This window comes from Papio anubis, chromosome 2 (genome assembly GCF_008728515.1).
Source record: "Papio anubis isolate 15944 chromosome 2, Panubis1.0, whole genome shotgun sequence".
In the NCBI taxonomy this organism is placed as follows: Eukaryota; Metazoa; Chordata; class Mammalia; order Primates; family Cercopithecidae; genus Papio; species Papio anubis.
In genome coordinates, this window is record NC_044977.1 from 116364288 (window position 1) to 116389783 (window position 25496).

At 37.4% G+C, this 25496-nt stretch overlaps 1 protein-coding gene across 8 annotated transcripts in view; it reads right to left on the reverse strand.

The window, feature by feature from the left end:
* Positions 1-25496, reverse strand: part of NAALADL2 (N-acetylated alpha-linked acidic dipeptidase like 2) — a 1420296-nt gene that overhangs the window by 1310061 nt on the left and 84739 nt on the right. For 4 of the 8 annotated variants that reach the window (XM_021933739.2, XM_021933732.2, XM_021933734.2 and 1 more), the window contains one exon: positions 581-5974. The exons of 2 other annotated variants lie outside the window; for them this stretch is intronic. The gene's annotated coding sequence lies outside the window, so the exon portion shown is untranslated. The remainder of the gene's footprint in view (positions 1-580; positions 5975-25496) is intronic. 2 more of the 8 variants (XM_021933735.2, XM_021933737.2) reach the window with 2 other exon arrangements.

Genomic DNA, 25496 nt, shown 5'->3' on the forward strand with positions numbered 1-25496 from the left:
AAAAAACAACTGCTAGCAATTTCTAATTAGTTGTCTTTTTTCCAAATCCATATTAATTTAGGATTCAGACACCCTTGTGATACATTTCTATAATTCATAGAATTGCTTAGCAAAGCATATGGCTCAGTATAAGTCTTCAGTAACATTAGTATGATGGCAGTAGTGTTGGTGGACTGGTTTATAGTGATGGCAACAATGAATATATATCACTGATATTACATATAAATCATATGACTTATTTATTCAAGATAAAGTTAGACACTTGTTGAGTTCTTTCAAAATACAGGAAGAACTTTGTCATGTCTTATTTACAAGTAACATTGTTATTTGCATTATTGTTAAATTAAGCATAATAACAAACCATTGTATTGGGGAAGAGAATGTGAAATATTATTATAACATTTTATAATGTTTTGTAATGGAAATAATTCCCCCAGATGACCAAATGTGTATGTAAACAATTGACATCTGGATGCTATTTTACAAAAACAGCAGTTACAGAGAGAAAGGGTTTTCATTTTCTCTAACAGTTCAAACAGCTTTACAAATATTTATAAAAGGTCACCAATAGAGGGCTTACCTAGGGTCGAATAAAAGAGGCCCTAAAACATCAAAAGCTATTTTGAACGTCCAGCTGGGAGATCTAAAACAGAGAGTAGCAAAGACAGTTTGTGACAAAGCTGACACACAGTATTCTGAAAGGAGTGAAATCAATTGTGACATTTTTCATTTATTTGTAAATGCCTCTTTGGCAGTACACTCACTCAAAACGACAGTTGCTTCTTACAGAATAGGGGAGGTGATGGTAAAATAGAGGAATCCTGACAGTTGCTTTAATGAGATTCTGCATTAGGGCTATTCTAACACTTTCACCCAACAAGAAGGTTGCCCTTCATTTTCAATATCGTATCTCAGTAATTTGGAAAATGTTATCCCTATGAAAAATTAAAGTAGCAAGTCCTGAATAGCTGTGGCCCAGTTTATTTTCCCCTTATCTTTCAATCAGTAGAAAACATTCTAAACCAAGTATCTAAATGTATGTCAGCTTTTCAGACCAATTACCTCTTCTCATTAAGAATGCTGTTTTTATTAAAAACAGAATATGAAGTGTGAGAACAATTCAAGACATACATACCAGAAACTCAATATTTGCTTGAAAGTATCTGGTAGTATTCTTTAAGCTGCATTTTAAAAACGCTTTTATTTTTATATTTGATGTTCCTAAGGAAAAGGAAATTTTTGTCTAGGTAAAATTTCATTAGTCTTTGTAATAAGAGCAACTCCAAATTATCACAATCTAAAGATTGAATTCATTTTTTCATTCAATTGTGCTTTGATCAGATGTTAAGTGTTTGGTGCAGCTGCAAATCAATTGGTGTAAACCTACTTCTTAAAGAAAGAAAAAAAAAGTAAATTATAATGTAGAGGGAAAATGCAATCCAATCCAGAGCCTAACCCAGCACCTATCAGCTGTTAGTCAACCAACAGGTATTTGTTGAACTGATAAACTCAACAAATTATATATGGCAATGTAACCCACAGCCTTATGGGCATATCCAGATCCCAGAAAAATGAACTAATACGAGTCATTGGCGGAATAATGAACTCCCTGGGTTCCAATTTCCTTATCTGTAAAGTAATATTTACTTTATAAGAGTGTCATGAGGATCAAATAAAAGTTGGGGTGGGAATAAATCACCTAGTACAGCTCCTGGGTCATAGCAAATTGTCAATAAATGGTAGCTATTATAAAGCTTTGCTTTAGCCAAAACAAATGATATTTCTCAAATACAATAACAAAATTACTAACAACAGTAGAATGAGGGAACACTATCGTTAGGATAATACTATTACCTTTGGTTCTGTCTCTTCCACTAACAGCCACTTTGCAACTCAGTTTTCTGACCAAAATGGGACTGATACTGTATTCCTATACTTACATAAAACTAGAACTCAGCTTGACTATAAAAGTTGTCTGGGTACTTTAAGTACCCTAATATCATACATTCTTGTAATAAATACCATGAATATGGCAGTGAGCACCATTTCAGTTTGGCAAGTTAACTGTGGTCTAAGATCTTGTGTTGGTAATTTTGCCCTGCTAGTCATTTGTTAATTTTCAGGTAATGTTCAGTAGGGCTCATAAACAAAACTGCTTGAGAATCTAAATGTGTGCAGATTCATGAAGATTTTGTCTCTTTATTCTATTTTTAATTTACCTAGAGCAGTGGCTCTCAAACTTACACATTAAAATTACCAGAAGGGTGTGTTTATTGCCAATAGCTATAGTATAACTTCAGACCAGTTAAATCAATATTTTTTAAAATTCCTCAGATGATTCTAATGTGCAGCTAAGATTGAGAACCACTGGTAGTCTGATACAATTTTTCTCCAAAAAACACTGTTGGCTTCCCAAACAAATCACTTTTTTCTCTTCTTTGCAAGACGCTGATTCATCTTTCGTGTCTTCTTTCTTTCCAAGCAACTCTGGAGAGAGTGACTGTATGCATAGGTTTAAGGCGATCCTGATTAGACTCAATCATAATGGCCCCATTACTTTTGCCAGGGATTGATTTAGGGGTATATATGTTATCCATAGCTAGCCAGTCAGATGGTAGGAAAGGTGTTCTTAGGGCTTGTAAGTTTTCCACTCTTCTGAAAAAAATCCTTTGTTTCCTGTGGCTGTGTACAGATGTGATGGCTAGGACTGCTCTGGACATCTTGGGAGCAAGGAGGAAGTTAGTCTAAAGCCAAAGTCAACATCGTGAGGATGGCAGAGCAGAATAATAGAAACAGAATCTGTGATAATGTCATTCAACTGCTCAAATAATTTGCCCAATATCTGGAATTATGTAAAAAAAAATTCAGGTAACATCAAAGCATTTTGAACTTAAATAGCATTCCAAACAAAAAAATGGACTATATCCCAAGACTAACTTAGGTTAAAATTTTCTTTTGCTTATATTTTGAAATATTTATGAATTAAACCATCTGGCAAAAATGCTTTACTTTTCCTTAGAAATTAAACAATGTCCTAGTTTCACTTAAATGGTTTCATAGCACATTTTACTAAGAAATATTGTGTAGTATGTACACAGACATAAGAAATGTAATAGTAGATTCTGCCCTTTGAATATTTTATAAGTACTAATTTGTTCCAATTTTTTTATATATATAATGTGCAATATTAAAATTTATTTTCTACATCCCCCACATTTATAAATATGTGCACTTGCTTTTATAAAAATTGTCAAGTTTATGATATTATAGAGAAAAATGAGTTTTTTAATATCCAACCACAATTGCATGACTTTCTAATAATCTTGTCTGTTTTTAATTGATTCTATAGATAGCATGCATTTCTTGCCAGTTGTATGTCTTATTCTCAAATGTCAAGACTACAGTTTTGTTTCTGAAAAGTCCTCTCTTTTCTTTAAGCAATACTTTCCTGGACCAGGAAATAATGAGGATACTTTGGAATGATGCTTTATTGTTCAACCACACAGTTGGAATGAGATTAATCAGAATTTGCTGTAAGATCTATTATGGAGCTTTAAGTGACATACACTGTAATCACTATGCTCCAATTAGACACTTTAAATCTGGTTGTTTTTTTTTTTTCCCAAACTAATTTCCTTTGTGTTTCTTCTTCCTCTCTCCACCTCCTCTCTGGTTCCTGTATTGTTTATTTAACAATAAGAATAATTTCAGAAATATTCACCAGCATTTTTGTGGAGAAAGAGAAGACTAGACTATGCTTGGTGGATGGGATTTGTTAGGTGAGTCAGAGAGCAACATGAATTGGGAGTTGTAGCTTTTGAGAGCCAATAAAGATTAACAGAGAGGAGAAAACAGGAGTTGAGGCTAAGAGGCCTCAATGGTATGATCTCTTTTCCTATGTTAGGAATAACACTCAAACTCCTAAGGAAACTGAACACTCAAACAAAGGATTCTTAGCAAAGCAGTTTTACTTCTGCGCAGAGGGGTGCCTCCTTGGCCAGTCACCATGAGAGCACACCTAAACAAAGAGGTACAAGAGCCTTTATTCCTGAGGTAAGTCCTGTCCCTGTACCCTTTCCCCATTGGCTGGGGTCAGGTTGTGCAATCTAAACTAATCCCGGTTGGCTAAACATTTGATTTTTTTAGATAAGGTGGGCACATAAAAGAAAGTGGAGAGGAAAGGGGAAGGGGTGTCTGTAATGAGCTAGAAAGTTAGTCCTCTTTCCGAACAAGGAAAGGAATGTGAGCTGGTACTGATTATACCTGGTACTGTGGCATGCCTGGGCATCTAACAAAGGCAAAAAGGAAAAAAAGGAGAAAAAAAGAGAAAAAGGAAAAAAGGAGGGGGCTATTATGAATTAAAAAATAAAAGATTGATCAGGTTATTTGAATAGAAACTTCATCATATCCCACAGCTGTGACTACCAAATCCTCAATAAATTTATAACTGTCATGTTACGCTTAATGTGATAGATTTCCTGCAAAGGTCCACAGGGGATACAGTTTGGTGAAGTTGAGAAGTGAGTAGAAAAGTTGAAGCTAAGAACGTGCAGTAAGGAAGAAAAAAGGTGCTGAAAAAAAAGAAAGACAGAAATTCTCAGAGCACATTCCATCCAGAATAGATCAGGTAGTGAAATAGGGGCTCGACCGAATTTTCCTTCAGAGTAGCTGGGGAAACCAGTTATACTTTTGTCTCTCTCACCATTCTATAAGCACCCAAGAACAGAACTCTTTGAACAGTACTCTTTGAGTTCCATATAGAATTCAATGATTAAATGTGATTCCACTAGGATAGCTCCTCCTAAAAAGGCCTTTGTTCCTTTTACCCCTAAATTTAGGCAATCTCCATACCCTCCCCCTTTCCTTCTCTACTCAAATATTTATAAGACTGACCTCTCAATAGTGATAAAAACTTGGCAGAGCTAGAAATCTCATGGCCTGAGTTTGGTTTGGGATCATCTTCTTACTTCTGGATCACTTACTGCTTTTATGTCATAGTAACGGATCTTCATACTCTAAAAAAAGTTATAGATGCTCATGTCTGTCTCAGTCCTCCTTACCCAAGGACAGGGATCTGACTTCATCTCTACATCCCTTCCCCTTCCCCCACAAGCTGAAAAGGACCTTCACAAATTAGAGACTTAATAAATGTCTGATGCATTGAACACAATTATAAATGAAGTACCTATTTTTTGCTCCGTTTATACTAAAACTGTACTTGCAATGATTTCATCTACCTTTTCAAGCATTAAAGTACAAAATTGTGGTCAGATATTTTATTTCATTAGTTTAAATCAATACTGGTTTAAATAATGCTAGGAATTTTTATGAGGACTTTAATATTTTGAAATGTGTTTCTGGAGGCAAGTCCTTATTTCTTGTGAATCCCATTTTATTCACAGAAATATGAGATGTCTTATGAACCATTGGTATTTCTATTGTAAATATTAAGGAATGTTGCATTACAATGCAGACAGGTAATCCGTAGGCCCAGCAGAGCAATAATGATTAACACACGCTAGAGGGAGTATACATTTTAATAGAATCATTCGTAAAATCCATGTTTCAAAGGTTACAAAACAGAATCGAGTTTACCAAAAAGCAAATAAATCATCTTACTTTGGGGTTTCTTCTTTCATTTCTGATTTTTAAATAATAAACATCATTTCCCTAGAGCAGGTAAACTACACTTACCTGTAAATGAATTATAAGAAGTTCTAAAATCCTCACAAAAGATTTACTCTCAGTGAACTTTGCTCCTGATAAATTCTACCCATAATGTTTATTCAAATTTACTTTTAAAAAGAGAAAGCAGGCTTTGGAGAGGTGGCCTTTACGTGGATTTTATTTGTTGATGATAACGATGATGCACAGTGCCTCTTCACAAGATGACATGAGTCGATGGTAATCCCACTATCACTCTTGCACCAATGAGTGCTCTAGTTGAGTTCTGATCTCAATTTTTGACTCCAAGCTAAGACAGAACCAAAAGAATAAAATAAAATAAAAAAAAATGCAGAGCCATGGAAATAATGACTGAAAGGACTAAAAATGAGCAAACGTGAAAGAAAATGTACTAAAAATTGATTAAAAAATAAAAGAAATAGAAACATACACCATGCATAGAAACAAAGGACCAAATAAATGAAAATGTCAGTATCAATAACTAGGCTTCTTTTTAATTACACTAAATGTGAGCTAACTAGATGATGTTCATTATAGCTTGTATATTTGTCCTAATGCTTTAATACTGTATTTGTCTTCTTCAGAAGTCGTATGAACTGTAGGTCAGTGTGCTTTACCTCAATAAATTGCTTCAACAAATTTGTTCAGGTTTCACAAAACAATATGAGCATACAAGAGATGAATTATTGTTCCATTCAATATTTTAAGTCACATTTCCTACTTTCTGTGTAGGTTTTTCGTTTTGAGATGGAGTCTCCTTTGACACCCAGTGATATGGTTTGGCTGTGTCCCCACCCAAATCTCAACTTGAATTCGCACGTGTTATGGGAGGGACCCAGTGGGGGGTAAGTATTCACCCACTCGGTGTGAATTCACCCACTCTCCTGCCATGTGAGACATGCTTTTCACCTTCTGCTGTGATTGTGAGGCCTCCCCAGCCATGTGGAAGTGTAATGAGAGGTGACAGCGTGCTGGCAGCCCTTGCTGGTTCTCCGCCCTCCTCAGCCTCGGTGTCCACTCTGGAGGCGCTTAAGGAGCCCTTCAGCCCACCACTACACTGTGGGAGCCCCTCTCTGGGCTGGCAGAGGCCGGAGCCAGCTCCCTCTGCTTGGGGGAGATGTGGAGGGAGAGGCGCCAGTGGGAACCAGGGCTGTGAGCTGTGCTCACAGACCAGCGCGAGTTTGGGTGGGCATGGGCCAGGTGGGCCCCACACTTGGGGCAGCCGGCTGGTGCCACAGGCCCTAGGCAGTGAGGGGGTTAGCACTCAGGCCAGCAGCTGTGGGGAAGCGCTGGGTCCCCCAGAACTGCCAGTCCATCCACGCCACACTTGAATTCTCAGCAGGCCTCAGTCACTTCCCCGCGGGGCAGGGCTAGGGACCTGAAGCCTGCCATGTCCGAGCCCCCTCCCCCACCTGCCGCTGCAGTGGGCTCCCACCAGGCCTGAGCCTCCCCAACAGGCACTGCCCCCTGCTCCGCAGTGCCCAGTCCCATTGACCATCCAAGGGCTGAGGGGTAGGGCGCACCGCAGGGGACTGGTAGGCAGCTCCACCTGTGGCCCTGGCATGGATCCACTAGGCAAAGCCAGCTGGGCTCCTGAGTTGGGTGGGGACTTGGAGAACCCTTAGGTCTAGCTAAAGGATTGTAAATGCACCAATCAGCATCCTGTGTCTAGCTCAAGGTTTGTAAATGCACCAGTGCTCTGTGTCTAGCTAATCTAGTGGGGACTTGGAGAACTTTTGTGTCTAGCTAAAGGATTATAAATGCACCAATCAGCACTCTGTGTCTAGCTCAGGGATTGTAAACACACCAATCAGCATTCTGACAAAATGGACAAATCAGGTCTCTGTAAAATCGACCAAACAGCAGGATGTGGGTGGGGCCAGATAAGGGAATAAAAGCAGGCTGCCCGAGCCAGCACTGCAACCTGCTGGGGTCCCCTTCCACACCGTGGAAGGTATGTTCTTTCGCTCTTTGCAATAAATCTTGCTGCTGCTCACTCTTTGGGTCCGCACTGCCTTTATGAGCTGTAACACTCACCACAAAGGTCTGCAGCTTCACTCCTGAGGCCAGCGAGAGGATGAACCCACCGGGAGAAATTAACAACTCCGGACGGGAGGAACGAACACTCCAAACGCGCTGCCTTAAGAGCTATAACACTCACCGCGAAGGTCTGCAGCTTCACTCCTGAGGCCAGCAAGACCATGAACCCACCAGGAGGAATGGACAACTCTGGATGGGATGAAAGAGCAACTCCAGACGCACCACCTTAAGAGCTGTAACACTCACCACGAAGGTCTGCAGCTTCACTCCTGAAGCCAGCGAGACCATGAACCCACCAGAAGGAAGAAACTCCGAACACATCCGAACATCAGAAGGCACAAACTCCGGACATACCATCTTTAAGAACTGTAACACTCACCGCGAGGGTCCGCGGTTCATTCTTCAAATCAGTGAGACCAAGAACCCACCAATTCCAGACACAGTAAGTCCAATAAACATTTCTTTTGTAAATTGCCCAGTCTCTAGTATGTCTTTATCAGCAGCATGAAAACACACTAACACAGTAAATTTGTACTAGCAGAGTGGGGTGCTGCTGAAAAGATATCCGAAAACATGGAAGCAATTTTGGAACTGGGTAATAGGTAGAGGTTGGAACAGTTTGGAGGGCTCAGAAGAAGACAGGAACATTCGGGAAAGTTTGGAGCTCCCTAGAGACTTGAATGGCTTTGACCAAAATGCTGATAATGATATAGACAATGAAATCCAGGCTAAGGTGTTCTCAGATGGAGATGAGGAACTTGTTGGGAACTGGAGCAAAGGTGACTCTTTCTTATGTTTTAGCAAAGAGACTGGTGCATTTTTGCCTCTGTCCTAGTGATCTGTGGAATTTTGAACTTGAGAGAGATGACTTACGGTATCTGGTGGAAGAAACTTCTAGGCAGCAAAGCATTCAAGAGGTGACCTGTGTGTTGTTAAAGGCATTCTGTTTTAAAAGGGAAACAAACCATAAAAGTTTGGAAAATTTGCAGCCTGACAATGCGATAGAAAAGAAAATCCCATTTTCTGAGAAGAAATTCAAGCTGGCTGCAGAAATTTGCATGAGTAATGATGAACATTTGCCAAATGTTAATCACCAAGACAATGGGGAAAATGTCTCCAGGGCATGTCAGAGACCTTTGCAACAGACCCTCCCATCACAGGCCTGGAGGTTGGGGAGGAAAAAGTGGTTTTGTGGGCCAGGCCCCAGGTCCCCGTGCTGTGTGCAACCTAGGGATTTGATGCCCTGTGTCCCTGCTGCTCTAACCATGGCTGAAAGGGGCCAACATAGATCTTGGGTTGTGGCTTCAGAGGGTGCAAACCTCAAGCCTTGGCAGTTTCCACATGGTGTCAGCCTGCCAGCGCACAGACATGAAGAATTGCTGTCTGGGAACCTCTGCCTAGATTTCAAAGGATGCATGAAAATGCCTGGATATCCAGGCAGAGTTTGATGCAGGAGCAGGGTTCTCATGGAGAACCTTTGTTACCGCGGTGCTGAAGGGAAACGTGGGGTCGGAACCCTCACACAGAGTCCCTACAGGGGCACCACCTAGTGGAGCTGGGAGAAGAGGGCCACCATCTTCCAGACCTCAGAAAGGTAGATCCACTGACAGCTTGCACTGTGCACTGGAAAAGCCTCAAACACTCAACACCAGTCCATGAAAGCAGCAGGGAAGGAGGCTTTACCCTGCAGAGCCACAGAGGCAGAGCTGCCCAAGACCATGGGAACCCACCTCTTGCATCAGTGTAACCTGGATGTGAGACATGGAGTCAAAGAAGATAGTTTTGGAGCTTTAAAATCTGGCTGCCTCGGTGGATTCTGGACTTGCATGGGACCTGTAGTCCCTCTGTTTTGGACAATTTATCCCATCAAGAATAGCTGTATTTACCTTATTCTTATACCCCATTGTATGTAGGAAGTAACTAACTTGTTTTTGATTTTACAGGCACAAAGGCGGAAGGGACTTGCCTTGTCTCAGATGAGACTCTGGACTGTGGACTTTTGAGTTAATGCTGAAATAAGATTTTGGGGGACTGTTGGAAAGGCATGACTAGTTTTGAAATGTGGGGATGTGAGATTTGTGAGGGGCCAGGGGCAGAATTATAAGGTTTGGCTGTGTCCCCACCCAAATCTCATCTTGAATTCCCACGTGTTGTGGGAGGGACGCAGTGGGAGGTAATTAATCTTGGGGGCAAATCTTTCCCATGCTATTCTCATGAGAGTGAATAATTCTCATGAGATCTGATGGTTTTAAAAATGGGAGTTTCTCTGCAGCACAAGCTCTCTTATCTTATCTGCCACCATGTGAGACGTGCCTTTCACTTTCTGCCGTGATTGTGAGGCCTCCCTAGCCATGTGGAACTGTAAGTCCAATAAAGCTCTTTCTTTTGTCAATTGCACAGTCTCAGGAATGTCTTTATCAGCAGTGTGAAAATACACGCAGGCTGGAGTGCAGTGGCATGATCTCGGCTCACTGCAACCTCTGCCTCAGGTTCAAGCAATTCTTGTATCTCCGCCTCCCAAGTAGCTAGGACTACAAGTGCACGCCACCACACCCAAATTTTCTGTATTTTTAGTAGAGACAAGGTTTCACCATGTTGGCCAGACTGGTCTCGAACTCCTGACCTCAGGCGATCTACATGCCTTGGCCTCTCAAAGTGCTGGGCTTACAGGTATGAGCCACTATGCCTGGCCACTACATTTGTAATATTTTATATAAGGATATTTCCATAAAAATATGCACATTATGAATGTTTATAATCTAAATGAAATGGAAAAGATTAACATATATGAAACAATAGCCATTTTTATTCAGTACTATTGCTGCTTTGAGTAAATCTAGTGGAGAAAATATTCTCAAAAGAGATAGTACATAACACAAAGTGCAAGAAAAGCTCTTATGTATGAATTTAGATTGACAAGCTTTTTATAATAAAATACATTAATAGTAAATATTTTTGACTTTTCTGGCCACACGGTCCCTGTTGCAACTATTCAGTCTGCTGTCTAAATGTGAAGCTGCTACTGACAATATGTAAATGAATGTGCAAGGCTGTATTCTAGTAAAAGTTTATTAACCAAAACAGATGTTGAGCCAGATTTGGCCTGGGGACCATAATTTGCCAGCCCCTGGTCTAGTTCATCAGTTTCAAAGTGATACATCCCCTTTCCAATACGAAACAGCAAGAAAGGGACCAAGGCCAGGTAGAGTTTTTGTAGATAACCCCTGAAATCCCAGAACATAAGAAACATTCACATTTGAATACAATTCAAGCAAATGTGGTGAACGTTTTATTAATATATTGTTTTATACTGCCCATGTAAATTCCTGCCTCCATTAGACAGATTCTTTTGACTTTCCCAACTAGACAAAAATCTCTTCCTAAGCTCCTTGTCATTAAATTTCCTTGGCAATTGAGATGGCTTTGACAAAAGTCTAGACATCAAATTTTGGTAATTAAAAGCTTACTTACATTTAAAAAGAAAAATAAAAGACCTTCTTTTTTGTTTTTTTCTTATTGTTGTTGTTGTTGTTTTTGAGACGGAGTTTCACTCTTGTTGCCCAGGCTAGAGTACAATGGCGCAATCTTGGCTCATTGCAACCTCCGCCTCCCGGATTCAAATGACTCTCCTGCCTCAGCCTCCCGAGTAGTTGGGATTATAGTCACGTGCCACCACACCCAGCTAATTTTTGTATTTTTAGTAGAGACAGTTTCACCATGTTCGCCAGGCTGTTCTCTAACTCTTGATCTCATGATCCACCTCCCTCAGCCTCCCAAAGTGCTGGAATTACAGGCATGAGCCACCACGCCCGGCCAAGACCTTCTTTTCTATTACTAACATGTCTGTTTTCTTAAATCTTTCCTAGAAATGCAAATATTTTGCTACATTAGAAATAGAACAGAATAAATTATTGAATAAGTGCATCTTCATCACAACTTAAACACTGTGACTTCTTTTCACTCCACCCTCTATTGTGTAGATATATCACAACACATACAAAATTGAACAGATAATGTTAGTAGCTTCAGTATGACCCTAAGTTATTTTAGTGATAAACTACTATTAAAAAATTTCAGGCTGGGCACAGTGGCTCACGCCTGTGATCCCAGCACTTTGGGAGGTGAGGCAGATGGATCACTTGAGGTCAGGAATTTGAGACCAGCCTGGTCAACATGGTAAAATCTCATCTCCACTAAAAATACAAAAATTAGCTGGGTGTGGTGGCACATGCCTTTAATCCCAGCTATTCAGGAGGCTGAGGCAGGAGAATCACTTGAACCTGCAGGGACAGAGGTTGCAGTGAGCCAAGATCACACCATTGTACTCCAGCCTGGGTAACAGAATGAGCCCCCATCTCAAAAAAAAAAAAAAAAAAAAAAAAAAAGAAGAAAAGAAAAGAAAAAGAAAAACAATTTCAGTGTTACAAAATACAATTATTAAGCTAGCTGGCTATTTTTTAAATTAATGTACTAATACTTCTCTAATATTCTTTCCCACAGAAAAAAAATTATAAAAGTGATTCATCAATTATCATGATCCAGTTACCACAAATTATAATAATCAATATATATTATATGCCAGGAAATACGTCAAGTGCTATACATTTATTTATGTACTAGTCAAAGCAATCCTTTATAAGGTAGGTACTATTATTACTATCATTATACAATGATGAGAAAACTGGGCCACAAAGAGGTTGTAAAGCATGCCAAAAGTCACGCAGCTAGTAAGTAGCAGAGCTAGAATTCGAAAGCTGGTGGTCTAGGTTCCCAATGCTAATGAGGCCAAAGCCATGACTGTTTACACAGAAATGCTAGTCCACTGACATTGCCAGTATGCCCTACACTATGCCTGCAAAATATCACCATTGGCAAAAGGGATGATGAAACAAAAGTTGGAGGTGAACACAGAAATGTATAAGCCTCAACTGGTACGTGAGGGAGAAGCACTGGAAAATTTACACCTAAAGACCCAAAAGTCATTATTCAACAAATGCTATGTCAGTAAATCCTCCTTATAGACATGGCAAACACATTTATTTCAGGCTTTAGGATCAGATTATCCTATATTTAGATCCTAGTTCCACTACTTACTAGCTAGTTTTTTGACTAAGTAAAATCTGTGAAACTCAGACTACTCTTATATAAGATCAGAATAAAAATCCATACTCCCCTGTTATGATGAGGATTAAAAATGTTCATGGGGGACCAGGACATAGTGGATGCCCCCAAAAATGGTATCTCTTATTAGCCAAAGTTTTGTTTATTCACTTTTAAGTACAGAAATGAAAGTATTGATATAACAAGTTGAAGAGATGCTAGAGATCTGGATAAAGTTAAAAATTCATCCAAACATCTGAAAGACTTGTCTGTGTTATTTCTGACTTCACATAATTTCCTGATTATCTAAAAACACATTAAAAATAGAGCTATAATTAATCACTGCTATGGATGTTTGTGCCCTACAAATTTTACTGTGAAATGTGACTCTCAATGTTGGAGGTGGGACCTGGTGGAGGGTGACTGGATCATGGGGGTGAATCCCTCATAAATGGTTTTGCACCATCCCCTTGGTAATAAGTGAGTTCTCACTGGGTTCACACGAGATCTGGTTGTTAACAAGTCTGAGACATCCCTCTTCTCTTGCTCTTGCTATCGTTCTCACCATCTGACATTCTGCCATGATTGTAAGCTCCCTGAGGCCTCACCAGAAGTAGACTGCAGCATCATGCTTCCTGTTCAGCCTGCAGAATGGTGAGCCAATTAAACCTCTTTTCTTTATAAATTACCTAGCCTCAGGCATTCCTTTATAGTGATACAAGAATGGACTAGCACAGTCATGAAGACAAATTCTCTAGAAGATTCTCTCAATTTTTCATCTGAAACAACTACACCTACCCAATTACAGTCATGTGTTGCTTAATGACAAGGATATGTTCTGAGAAATGCACTATTAGGTGATTTTGTCTTTGTGCAAACATGATAGACGGTATTTACATGTGGACTGTACAGATTACTGTACACACAGACTATAGGGTAGGACCTATTGCTCCAGGCAACAAACCCATACAGTATGTTACTCTACTCAATACTCTAGGCAACTGTAACACAATGCTAAGTGTTTGTACATCTAAACATATCTAAACACAGAAAAGGAAATGCTTTGTGCTACAATGTTAGGATGGCTATAACTTTACGAGGCAATAGAAACTTTTCAGTTCTATTATAATCTTACAGGCTGCGCATGCTGGCTCACACCTGTAATCCCAGGACTTTGGGAAGCTAAGGCAGGAGGACTGCTTGAGGCTAAGACTTTGAGATCAGCCTGAGCAACATGGTGAGACCCAATCTCTACAAATGTTTTCTTTTTTTTTTTTTTTTAATTAGTTGGTCATGGTGGCAGGTACCTGTGGTCCCAGCTGCCCAGTAGGAGGCTGAGTTGGGAAGATGGCTTAAGCCCAGGAGTTCAAGGCTGTAGTGAGCTATAATGATGCCACTGCACAACAGAGCAGGACTCTGTCTCAAAAAACTAGTAATTTAATGGGACCACCTAAATATGTGTGGTCCCTTGCTGAATGAAACATTGTTACATAAGGTGTATGACTGTATTAAGACATTATTTCCATTCACAGAGCTTCCTACCTTGTCTGAGGCTACAGTATATTGTGAACATCCCTTCAAGCCTGAGCAAGCCTCACAGGACTAGGACAGGCTGAACATCCACCCTCCACTCCACTCTCATCTGTTCACTTTCAGTTTAAAGCAACATCCTCATCTATTTTCCCCAATATGCTACATAAACATTATCATTTCATCATTTTCTATGTGAGCCTTGATACATCAAAAATAGGAAAGAATTGTATTGCTGGATGCCATCTGATATATTACTCATTAAATAAAGAGGTAGTGGCAATCATACTTTAACGTAGCTAAATTATACTTCAGTAAAATTTTTTAACACATGATATATTAATTATATGACATTATGCACAATCATAAAAAAAAGAAAATATTTCAAGGAGGTGTTGTTAATTCATAAGTCCAAAAAGAACAGATAGAAAGACAAAGATACAAGCAAAAAAAGAATAAAGAGACCAAGTACATTCATAAATTTTTTTAATTGTCTAATTTTCTCTAAGAGAGATAATGGGGCACACTTCATACTTGCTGAACCCCATTCACAACCTGAGTTTTAAAAAGAGGAAAAAAGCAAAATAATGTTATACAACCATATGATTATGATGACTAAAATAGTAAGACACATAATTATGCTGCAATATTTAACACAAATTGGCAATGACCTGGCAATTTAAGAGTAGTAAAGCCATAAATAAGGAAGAAGACATATCCCCATGGATGAGATAAATAGGCAGTAGAAAGCCTCAAGTGGGTTAAAGTTAGTGAGATTAGTTCCAGCAGGCAGCAAATTTCAACTGTTTTCTATTCATCCAGGTAGCACCAAGCAATTATTCTTCATGTAAATCCATTGTTGCCACTATGTGTTAGGATCTGTTTTCAAACTTAAACCAACCTATTATATACCTTTATTACAGGAAAGCTTAAACAAAATGCATTTGTGTAAGAGATGTAGATACAAACTTCAGAATATTCATTTGTTACCCATCATTGATCTCTGCTTTGATGGAGGTGATTTTTCATGTAAAATAAGCCGAAATAACACTGAAATAATGGGAAAAGAGTTATGATATAAAAATTTGAATTTATTAAGTATAACCAGAATATACATATATAGATTGTTTTCTTTATAGAAGACTCTACATCATTTCTAATGGCACTGCTATTATTTAAGTACGTTAAATAAAACAAATGAGTTTCTTAAACATCAGTCTCATCACCTAACAAGTTTAGGTGTCTACAAGTTAATGATGATTACCAAAACAGTTGTCTCAGTTCACTCAAGCTGCTATAATAAAATACTATAGACTAACAAGACATTTATTTCTCACAGTTCTGGAGGCTAAATGTCTAAGAGCAAGGTACCAGCAGATTTGCTCTCTGGTGAGGGCCTGTTTCCTGTTTTATAGGCAGTGCTTTCTTGCTGTGTCCTCACATGGTGGAAGGGGCAAGAGATCTCTCTTGAGTCTGTCTTTCTTATAGTTTTAAGGCATGGTCTTGGACTGTTGCCCGGGCTGGACTGCAATGGTGTGATCATGGCTCACTGTAATCTCACTCCCAGCTCAGCCTCCCATGTAACTGGGATTACAGGTGCACACCACTATGGGCAGGTAATTTTTTGTTCTTTTTTTTTTGGAGAGAGGAAGTCTATGTCGTCCAGGCTGGTCTCAAACTACTGGCCTGAAGCAATTCTCCCACCTCAACTTCCCAAAGTGCTGAGATTACAGGAGTGAGCCAACAAGCTCAGCTCTTGAAGTCTATTTTATAGGACACTAGTCTCATTCACAAATACTCTTCCTTCATGACCTAATCATCTCCCAAAGGCTCCATCTCCTAATACCATCATCTTGGGGGTTAGGTTTACAACGTATGAAACTAGGAGAGACGTAAAACACTCAGTTCATTGCAAGTCAATTCAATTTTTGGCTATGTTAATACTAGAACAAAGCAGAAGAAATATAAGACAAATATCCCACTATAGTCTATGAGATGTGTATTAACAGAATGCCACGGTACACGGCTTTATTTTTTTTCTTTTGAGACAGTCTCACTCTGTTGCCCAGGCTGGAGTGTAGTGGTGCAATCACGGCTCAATGTAGCTTGGAACTCCTGGGTTCAAGTGATCCTCCTGCTTCAGCCTCCCAAGTAGCTGGGATGACAGGTGCATGCCACTACGCCTGGCTACTTTTTAAATAAAATTTTAGATTCAGTGGATACATGTCCATGTTTGTTACATGCATACATTGTGTAATGGTGAGGCTTGGACTTCTAGTGTACCCATCACCCAAATAATAAGCAATGTATCCAACAGATAATTTTTCAACCCTCATTCCCCTCTCCTTCTACATCCTTTTGAAGTCCCATTGTCTATTCACTAAATCTTTATGTCTATGTGTACTCATCAATTAGTTCCCACTTATAAGCAAGAACATGTGGTATTTGATTTTCTGTTTCTGAGATATTTCACTGAGGATAATTACCTATAGGCCTCCAGCTCTATCCGTGTTGCTGCAAACAAAAGACATGTTTGTTGTTGTTGTTGTTGTTTTGAGACAGGGTCTAGCTCTGTCACCCAGGTTGGAGTGCAGTGGCACGATCTTGGATCATTGCAACCTCTGTCTTCCCAGTCTCAAGCCCAAGTGATTCTTGCGCATCACCCTTCTGAGTAGCTGGTACTATAGGCATGCATCACCATGCCCGGGTAATTTTTGTATTTTTCATATAGATGGAATTTCACCATGTTGGCCAGGCTGGTCTCGAACTCCTGACCTCAAGTGATCCACCTGCCTCGGCCCCCAACATCTCATTCTTTTTTTATGACCAAATTGTATTCAATTTTATTTATCCATGCAACTGTTGATGGACACTTAGGTTGATTCTGTGACTTTGCTAGTGTGAATAGTGTTGCAATAAACATTCAAGAGCATGTGTCTTTTTTTTTTTTTTTTTTTTTTTTTTTGTATAATGATTTCTTCTGAGTAGATGACCAGTAGTGGGATTGCTAAATTAAATAATTCCATTTTTAGTTCTTTGAGACGTCTCCATACTGTTTTGCATGGAGGTTGTACTAATTTACATTCCCACCAACAGTGTTTGTGTTCCCTTTTCTCTGCATACTTGCCAACACCTGCTGTTTTTTTTGATTCTTTAATAATAGCCATTCTAAATGGTGTGAGATGATATCTTATTGTGGTTTTAGTTTGTATTTCTCTGATGATTACTAACGTTGAGCATTTTTTCATGTTTCTTGGCTGCTTGTATGTCCTCTTTTGAACATGTCTGTTCATGTCCTTTGTCCACTTTGTGATGGGGTTGTGTTTTTCTTGTTGAGTTCCTTGTAGATTTTGCACGTTAGTCCTTTGTTGGCAGCATAATTTGATAATAATTTCTCACATTCTGTAAGCTGTCTTTTACCTCTGTTGGTTATTTCTTTCGCTGTGCAGAAGCATTTTAGTTTGATTAAATCCTATTTGTCTTTTTTTTTTTTTTTTTTTGTCACATATGCTTTTGATGACTTAGGCATAAATTCTTCGCCTAGGCCAATGTCCAGAAGAGTTTTTCCTGGGTCTTCTTCAATAATTTTTATAGTATCAGCTTTTACATCTAAGTCTTTAATCCAACTTAATTTTTGTATAAAGTGAGAGACAGGGTTTCAGTTTCATTTTTCTGAATGTGGGTAGCCAATTCTCCTAGGAATACTTATTGAATACAGTGTCTTTTCTTCATTGTTTATTTTTCCCAACTTTATCAAAGATCAGTTGGTTGTAGGCATATGGCTTTATTTCTGGGTTCTCTATTCTGTTACATTGATCTGATCCTATTTTTGTACCAGTACTATGCTCTTTTAGTTACTATAGCCTTGTAGTATAGTTTCAAGTCAGGTAATGTCAGGGCTCCAGCTTTGATCCTTTTGCTTAGGATTGCTTTGGCTATTCGAGCTCTTTCTTGATTCCATACGAATTTTAGGATTGTTTTTTCTAGTTCTGTGAAAAATGACATTGGTAATTTGACAGGAATTGCATTGAATCTGTAGATTAGGCAGTATGGTCACTTTAACAATATTGATTCTTCCAATCCATGAGCATGGGATGTTTTTTCATTTGTTTATATCATCTACAATTTCTTTCATCAGTGTTTTGTAGTTCTCCATGTACAGATCTTTCGCCTCCTTGTTTAAATGTATTCCTAGGTATTTTACTTACTTTGCGTGTGGCTATTGTAAGGGGCACTGTGTTCTTGATTTGGTTCTCAGCTTAAATGTTAAACGCTTTCAACTTTTTCCCATTCAGTATGATGTTGGCTGTGGATTCGTCATAGGTGGCTCTCCTTATTTTGAAGTATATTCCTTTTGATGCATAGTTTGTTAAGGGTTTTTATCATGAAAGGATGCTGGAGTTTACTGAATGCTGCTTCTGATCTACTGAGATGACCATATGATTTTTGCTTTTAATTCTGGTTAGTACAAGGCATTTTGAAAGAGATATTGAAAACAGAAGGGTAAGAGAAGGGTAATCAATGAAAACAGGGAGCATTAAAAAAAAAAACTCTGGCCAGGTATAGTGGCTCACATCTGCAATCCCAGCACTTTGAGAGGCCGAGTCAGGCGGATCACCTGAGGTTGGGAGTTCAAGACCAGCCTGACCAACATGGAGAAACTCTGTCTCTACTAAAAATACAAAATTAGCTAGGTATAGCGGCGCATGCATGTAATAATTCCAGCTATTCAGGATGCTGAGGCAATAGAATCACTTGAACCTGGGAGGCGGAGACTGCAGTGAGCCGAGATCACGCCATTGCATTCCAGCCTGGGCAAAAAGAGTGAAACCCTGTCTCAAAAAAAAGAGCACCTTCATTCATTCACTTATTTCAAAAACTTTGCTGAGGGCTAATATTAATCGTAATACTGAAGCTTTTAAATTATCTTGTGTTTCAAAGACCTCTGAGAAAATTATCTCCTTTGACAATGTTATCCCCATGTTTAAGAATATAAAATCTGTATACTGAGCACTCTTACCAAATATTGGTTTGAACCATTATTATTGCTTCTAATAAAACTCTCATTAATATATTTTATATGTTTAATGTGTTTGTCTTGCAGGTGGTAGGTGATGGAGACAGAGAAAGAGATAAATACAGAGGGATACCTTGTTAACTCAGAGATATTATAATAAATTTTTATAATGTCATCAGAGATTTTTCTACTCTGAATAATTCCAATCATTGAGCTTTTGCCTTAAAAAAAATGCAGAATACAAAGAGACTTATCATGTGAGTGCAACGACTTCTGCTTTCTCAAAAGGTTACCAGGCTTACGGTCTTTGAAAGGGCAACTGAGATAACCATGTGCTCAATACAATGAGAATATACGTAAACTTTTTAATGGTTTACCTATCTTCTCTTTCACACATCAAGTTGAATGGGTAGGGAAAGAGGCTTATAAACAAGAGAAAACCTAACTAACTATTGAAGGAATTAAATCCGGCTAAAACATGGAATATAAAGAGGAATGGCAAGAAATGAAGTTAGATAGGCCAGATAATAAGGGTCTTACAGGTCATGTTAAGGTGATTAAATTTTATTCTGAGGTTAATGAAGAATCTTTAAAAGATGTGAAGCAGGGCTGTGATTTACTTTATAGTAAGATCATTCCTCTATCTGAAATGTGATAATGGACTTGGAAACACTACAAGCAAAGAGATCAGTTAGGAAGCAATGGCATTAATCAGCTAAAAGATGAGTTTAAAAAGTTGGGAATCAAAAAGTATTTAAAATTATTTTATATAAAAAACTATCCCTAAGCCTCCCATTACTGGACAGAAAGTATTAAACAGAAAGTATTAAAGACAAATCATTAAATGATAGATCCTAAAGCAATTTGCTTATATGTAGCTGATGGCCAATGGTGGTCCAGACAGTATTTTTTAAAAATTTGCCAAACTTTCAAAATCAGGAAATTACATACACACAGGCACATACATCCCGATTTGTAGCTTCCCTAGATAACAGGAAGATCTTGGGCCATCATTCTCAAACAGTAAAAACTGACTACAGCTGGTTAGTGATTACTCCTCTTAAACAGAGCATATATTCTCCAGTTTCCTCGAGTCTGCGCAACTTTTTACTTTCTTACCAGCATGGATACCATCTGTTAATTACCACTGATCACCTCTACACTTCAGTCATCTATTTCACCTATATTGCCTCTACAGGCATTTGAGATTGGGACTTGTATATAAAATGATATGTAAATATTTTACTTAATTTTAAAAAATGACATTCTGTCATTTAAAATTACATTTTAAAATGACATTCTGTTTTCAGGAGGAAATCAGTGAGTGACAGAAACAATATACTAGAGATTTCTGAAAGAAACATGTACAGGGACGTGAGAAGGTTAACAGAATAATTCCTTGTATCATCAATATAGGAGTAATCACAAGCTTTCATTTAACTTAGTACCACATATCACTTGGGCGTCACTTTGGTCTTATAACAACTCAAATCTCTTCTCTCCAAAAAAGACAAAGTACATTTTAAAGTTCACTTTGAATTTAAAACTTCTCAAAATGAACCAAATACAGAATCAGCTATTCATTAGCTAACTACCTCATCTAGATTTTCTTAAGATAAAATTATTTTAAAAGTGATTAAGAAAGAGAAAGAATACCAAAAGTAAAACCAGAAACACTTGCCATTTTAGATTATCTTACCAGAAAAGTATTCTAATATTTGTACCAACACTATTTTCAATTAAATCTAATAAGCAAATATAATTCCAAGGATATGAAAAGGAACTGCTAAGATAATTGTTCTGAAAGCACTCCAATTAAAGATGAAAATACATAATGCTTTATTTTGGCAAAAGAATGATCCAGTGGCACAGACAAGCAGTCATTTCTATAACATTTAATAATCTATAGACAAAATGCAAATAGCAACCCCCAAAACCCCTATAAATATAAATCTTAATGAGAATATAAAGCTGTGTTCATTTTTTCTTATAGAAAATAAAATAAAAAATAATCTTCACATCAAAACCTACATTGTAAGCATATGTTTTACTATATGAACATCTAATTCATTTAAAAATTAATATTAAAAGTAATTATAGCAAGTGAGCTTTTCACAATTTATTCCTAGCTAATATTACATTTTAAAATGTTTTAAAAACCTAAAGAATAATTTAAATTATAATACTGTCAAATATTAGACTTTGAAATTCATTTGATTTTTTTCCAAAATTCTTTTTTCAAATTTCGAAATCACTATTCTTTATATATATAACAACATTTACAGAAATGACTTGTGTGAATTTTTTACCATTTAGCATAAAAACATGTCATTCATAATTTTCTTTTAAGTGAAAAATTAATAAAAATTTAGTAAAAACAATACTATATATCAGAGTTGTTTCACAACTAACTTACGATTTTAAGCAAAAGGAATATAAAAATGAACCACTTGTATTAGACAAGAGTATACAGATCAATTTTTATCATCTTTGTTAAATGAATAATTTCATAGAAAGCCTTTCAAATTCATTCAAATGAATACCAAGATACATGTTAAATAAGCTGATTTTCCTAGGGCAACTGTAAGAAATGAATTGCCAAGCCCAGTCAATTTCTAAAGACCCTGTGAGCTCTTCCAAATCCAACTCTAGGTTAGTAAAGTAGAATTATCAGGCAGAAGTGGAATGTCTACAAATAGAAGGTGAGTTACTGTGTGTACTGATGTCAAAGTAGTAAACTTCTTACTCCCCCAAGGCGGGAGGGAAAAAGAAAGGTTTCATTAAGTAGACTGTACTTACTTTCAAATGTATAGCAGTGGGTCAAATGAGGAGATGCATAACTGATATCTGAACAAAGAAGATTTTAAAGATATAATGACTAATGTCATTAACAAATAAAATTGCTGTCAGAATACTTAAAAGGTGCAATGAGGAAAAAATGTGCTACTATTATTTTAGAAGTGCTTGCTCTGGGAACACAACATTTACAACTCCATTAAGAGAAAACAAAGGGAGGCAGTATGAAGACCGTGAAATATAAAACAAGTTTTCGTTTGCCAATGTAGTTGTACAATAGTATGAAAATCAACAATAAATACTTTATGGCATTCTGGTAGCAAAAGAAGCCAAGAATTTGGGTCAACCTGCCATTTTTTCTCTATTCATATTTTGTTACTGCTTTTGCTCTTTCCTCCTAATCTACAACTTCTTTCTTTTATTTTCCCTTTTGCCTATGCTTAATTTCTATTGCTATCTAAGACTGCTATTATCACTCATCTAAAGGGTTCTTTCCTTTTTCTAGGCACTGTATTGAGAAAATGTCCAAACTGTCCTGAGAAAACCTTGAATCACTGTTGTCAATAATGTTGCCAAACGTAATTCCATGATTCAGTCCAATTATGTGTTATCTAAACTTTACTCAGCCTTTAAGAGTTTTTTTTCCCAATTGTCACTTCTCTGATTTCAACCACTTTTCCAAAAAGATTCTCTAGTTTAGCCAAATATTTGTTCTATGAAAATTGGTCACACATCTATAATATTAATATAATACCTGATATATAAAAAGTTGCCCCTTCAATGTTTTGTAGCCTAGCAAGAGTGACAAATAAGCCCTGTAAAATGTGCTAAGTAGTTTATAATGAAAACGCATACTGAAAGTTATAACGTAATTAACTAGCAGTTACTATTTGCCCAACTCCATGTTAAAGACTTTTCAAGACACCATTTCATTTTATCCACAAGGAAGAGGATTTTGCCCCATTTTTAAAAATGAGAAATGGAGACTGTTCAAGGCCACATAGCCAGTGCATGGCAAAAGAGAATTTAAAGCAAGATTTTGTTAATTCCAAACCTAGGGGTTTAACAGTTACAAGTCTTAAAAGAATAGTTAAGTATGAGCCCAATAGAAAAGGGCTATCCTGTGTTTATACTGTGTTCATATCCTCCTATATACATGCATCTCCCCACCTGAATGCCTTTTCTGAAATATTATTTTTCTCTCTTTTAGAACTTGCTCCAAACTCACCTAATGATTCCTTCCTGATAATATTGTTTCACTATAATTGCTCCCTCAGAATCTTTGTTTCATTTCTGAAATATATTTACAGTATTAAATTTGAACTCATTTGTAAACATTCTTTATAAGTAATTTCACTGGTGAATATTCTATGACCTCAACTAGGTATTATCACATTGGAAATAGGTAGCAAGCCAGTATTTCTTTTGACAAGCCTCGGGTACCCAGTGTAATAATTTACCAATGGTGACATAAAAGTAATTCTTGGGGCAGCAAAAATCAATGATGAAAGAGTTTTACTGAGTAAAAAGCAGTACTGTTATTTTCCAAATTGTCTTTAGTTATACTCTCCAAAGGTTGATAATAAAACATCATACATTAGATCAAAGAAAAATATAAAAACATTTACAAAATTTTGAAGAAAGAATAAATAACATAAAAGCAAATATACTCCTATGAAAAAAGAACCCAAATGTGAAACAGGATCTACAATATATAACTTCATCTATTCATGTGTACAGATATTTTCATTTCCCTATAGAAAAGACTACTTAACTGTCTAGTAATTAGTCAACTCTCTTGATAGTTAAACAAATAAAAATATACATAATCCTTGATTAGATTCATGGAAATAACTGAATGTAAGTATTTCATATTTTATGTCTTGAATTGGGAATTTTATATAGCAATTGGTTTTCTATTATAGATATTTTACCATATGGCTCTTTATATAAACATTTTTTCTTATGACACATAAACACAGAGACTTTGTTGTTGCTCTTGCCCCAGACTGTTTAAGGCAGCAAGCAGCATTTGAAGTGCTACCACAGCCATTAAAGATAGGAACAATATGCATTTATAATTTTAAAATATTAAAATATAAAATTAAAAGACAAAATATGGAGCATCATTTTTACAAAGGTAGTGGGGTGGAAAATTCATTATCTTAACAGTGAGCAACAGAATCATTCTTACAGAGGGAATTAATTTAGAAAAAACATCATTGATAATTCACTTGGGGTGAAAGTAGGATCAAAGAGCCTGCTATGTTAGGCTCCAGTATATAAATAAGGATAGCTAATCTGCTTTGCATCATAAATGATCAAAAATGTAAGGATAGGTGGGTACAGAGAAGAGCGCTGACAAGGGGAAGAGAGAGAGAAAAAAAAGACAGCAGCAATACTGAATTAAACAAAGGCAGGACATGATGCTGAAAGAAGTGGCAGAATTAAAATCCGGTATTAGAGTAACAAAAGGACTTTCAAAAACAGAGATGCCTCATATTTCATGTGAAATTATTTGTTAGTACTACACTGAAGTGCTGTCTCTCCAAATCCAGATATTTATAATAAGGTGTAATTTTTTATGTCTTTTATGGGTAGATTTTGTAAATGAAGATGAATTTCAAATCTGGAACAACACAATGGAAAAACATTCAGCAAGCATAGATGACAAAAAGATCTCTAAACCGAATTTATTCAGTAAAAGCAAGAGCTCACAGAAAGTAACAATATTGACAATATGAAATTCCTCTTTCACCTTACCTCTGCAAAGGATTTTGTAATTCCAAAAGCAATTTAATTTGAGAGTCCACTGGATCTTACCAATCTTTGGAAACAAACAGATACACTCTAAGGAATATTTAAAATTTACATGAAATTAGAAAGATGTCAGTTATATAATTATAAACTATAATTTAAATGTTGATATTCATTAAAAATAGATGAAATAATTACATTGGTATGGTACTGGTGAAAAATAAATCAACAAGAGAAGTAGATACTTAGAATAAATTATCCAGATGGAGATATATACAATATCAGCATATCACTGAAATTCAAGCTTATGGTCGGGTGTGGTGGCTCATGCTACACCCACGGAAGTGTAATCCCAGCACTTCAGGAGGCTGAGGCAGGTGGATCACGAGGTCAGGAGTTCGAGACCAGCCAGACCAACATGGAGAAACCCTGTCTCTACCAAAAATACAAAAGTTAGCCAGGTGTGGTGGCACACGCCTGTAAACCCAGCTACTAAGGAGGCTGAAGCAGGAGAATCGCTTGAACCCGGGAGGCGGAGGTTGCAGTGAGCCAAGATTGCGCCACTGGACTC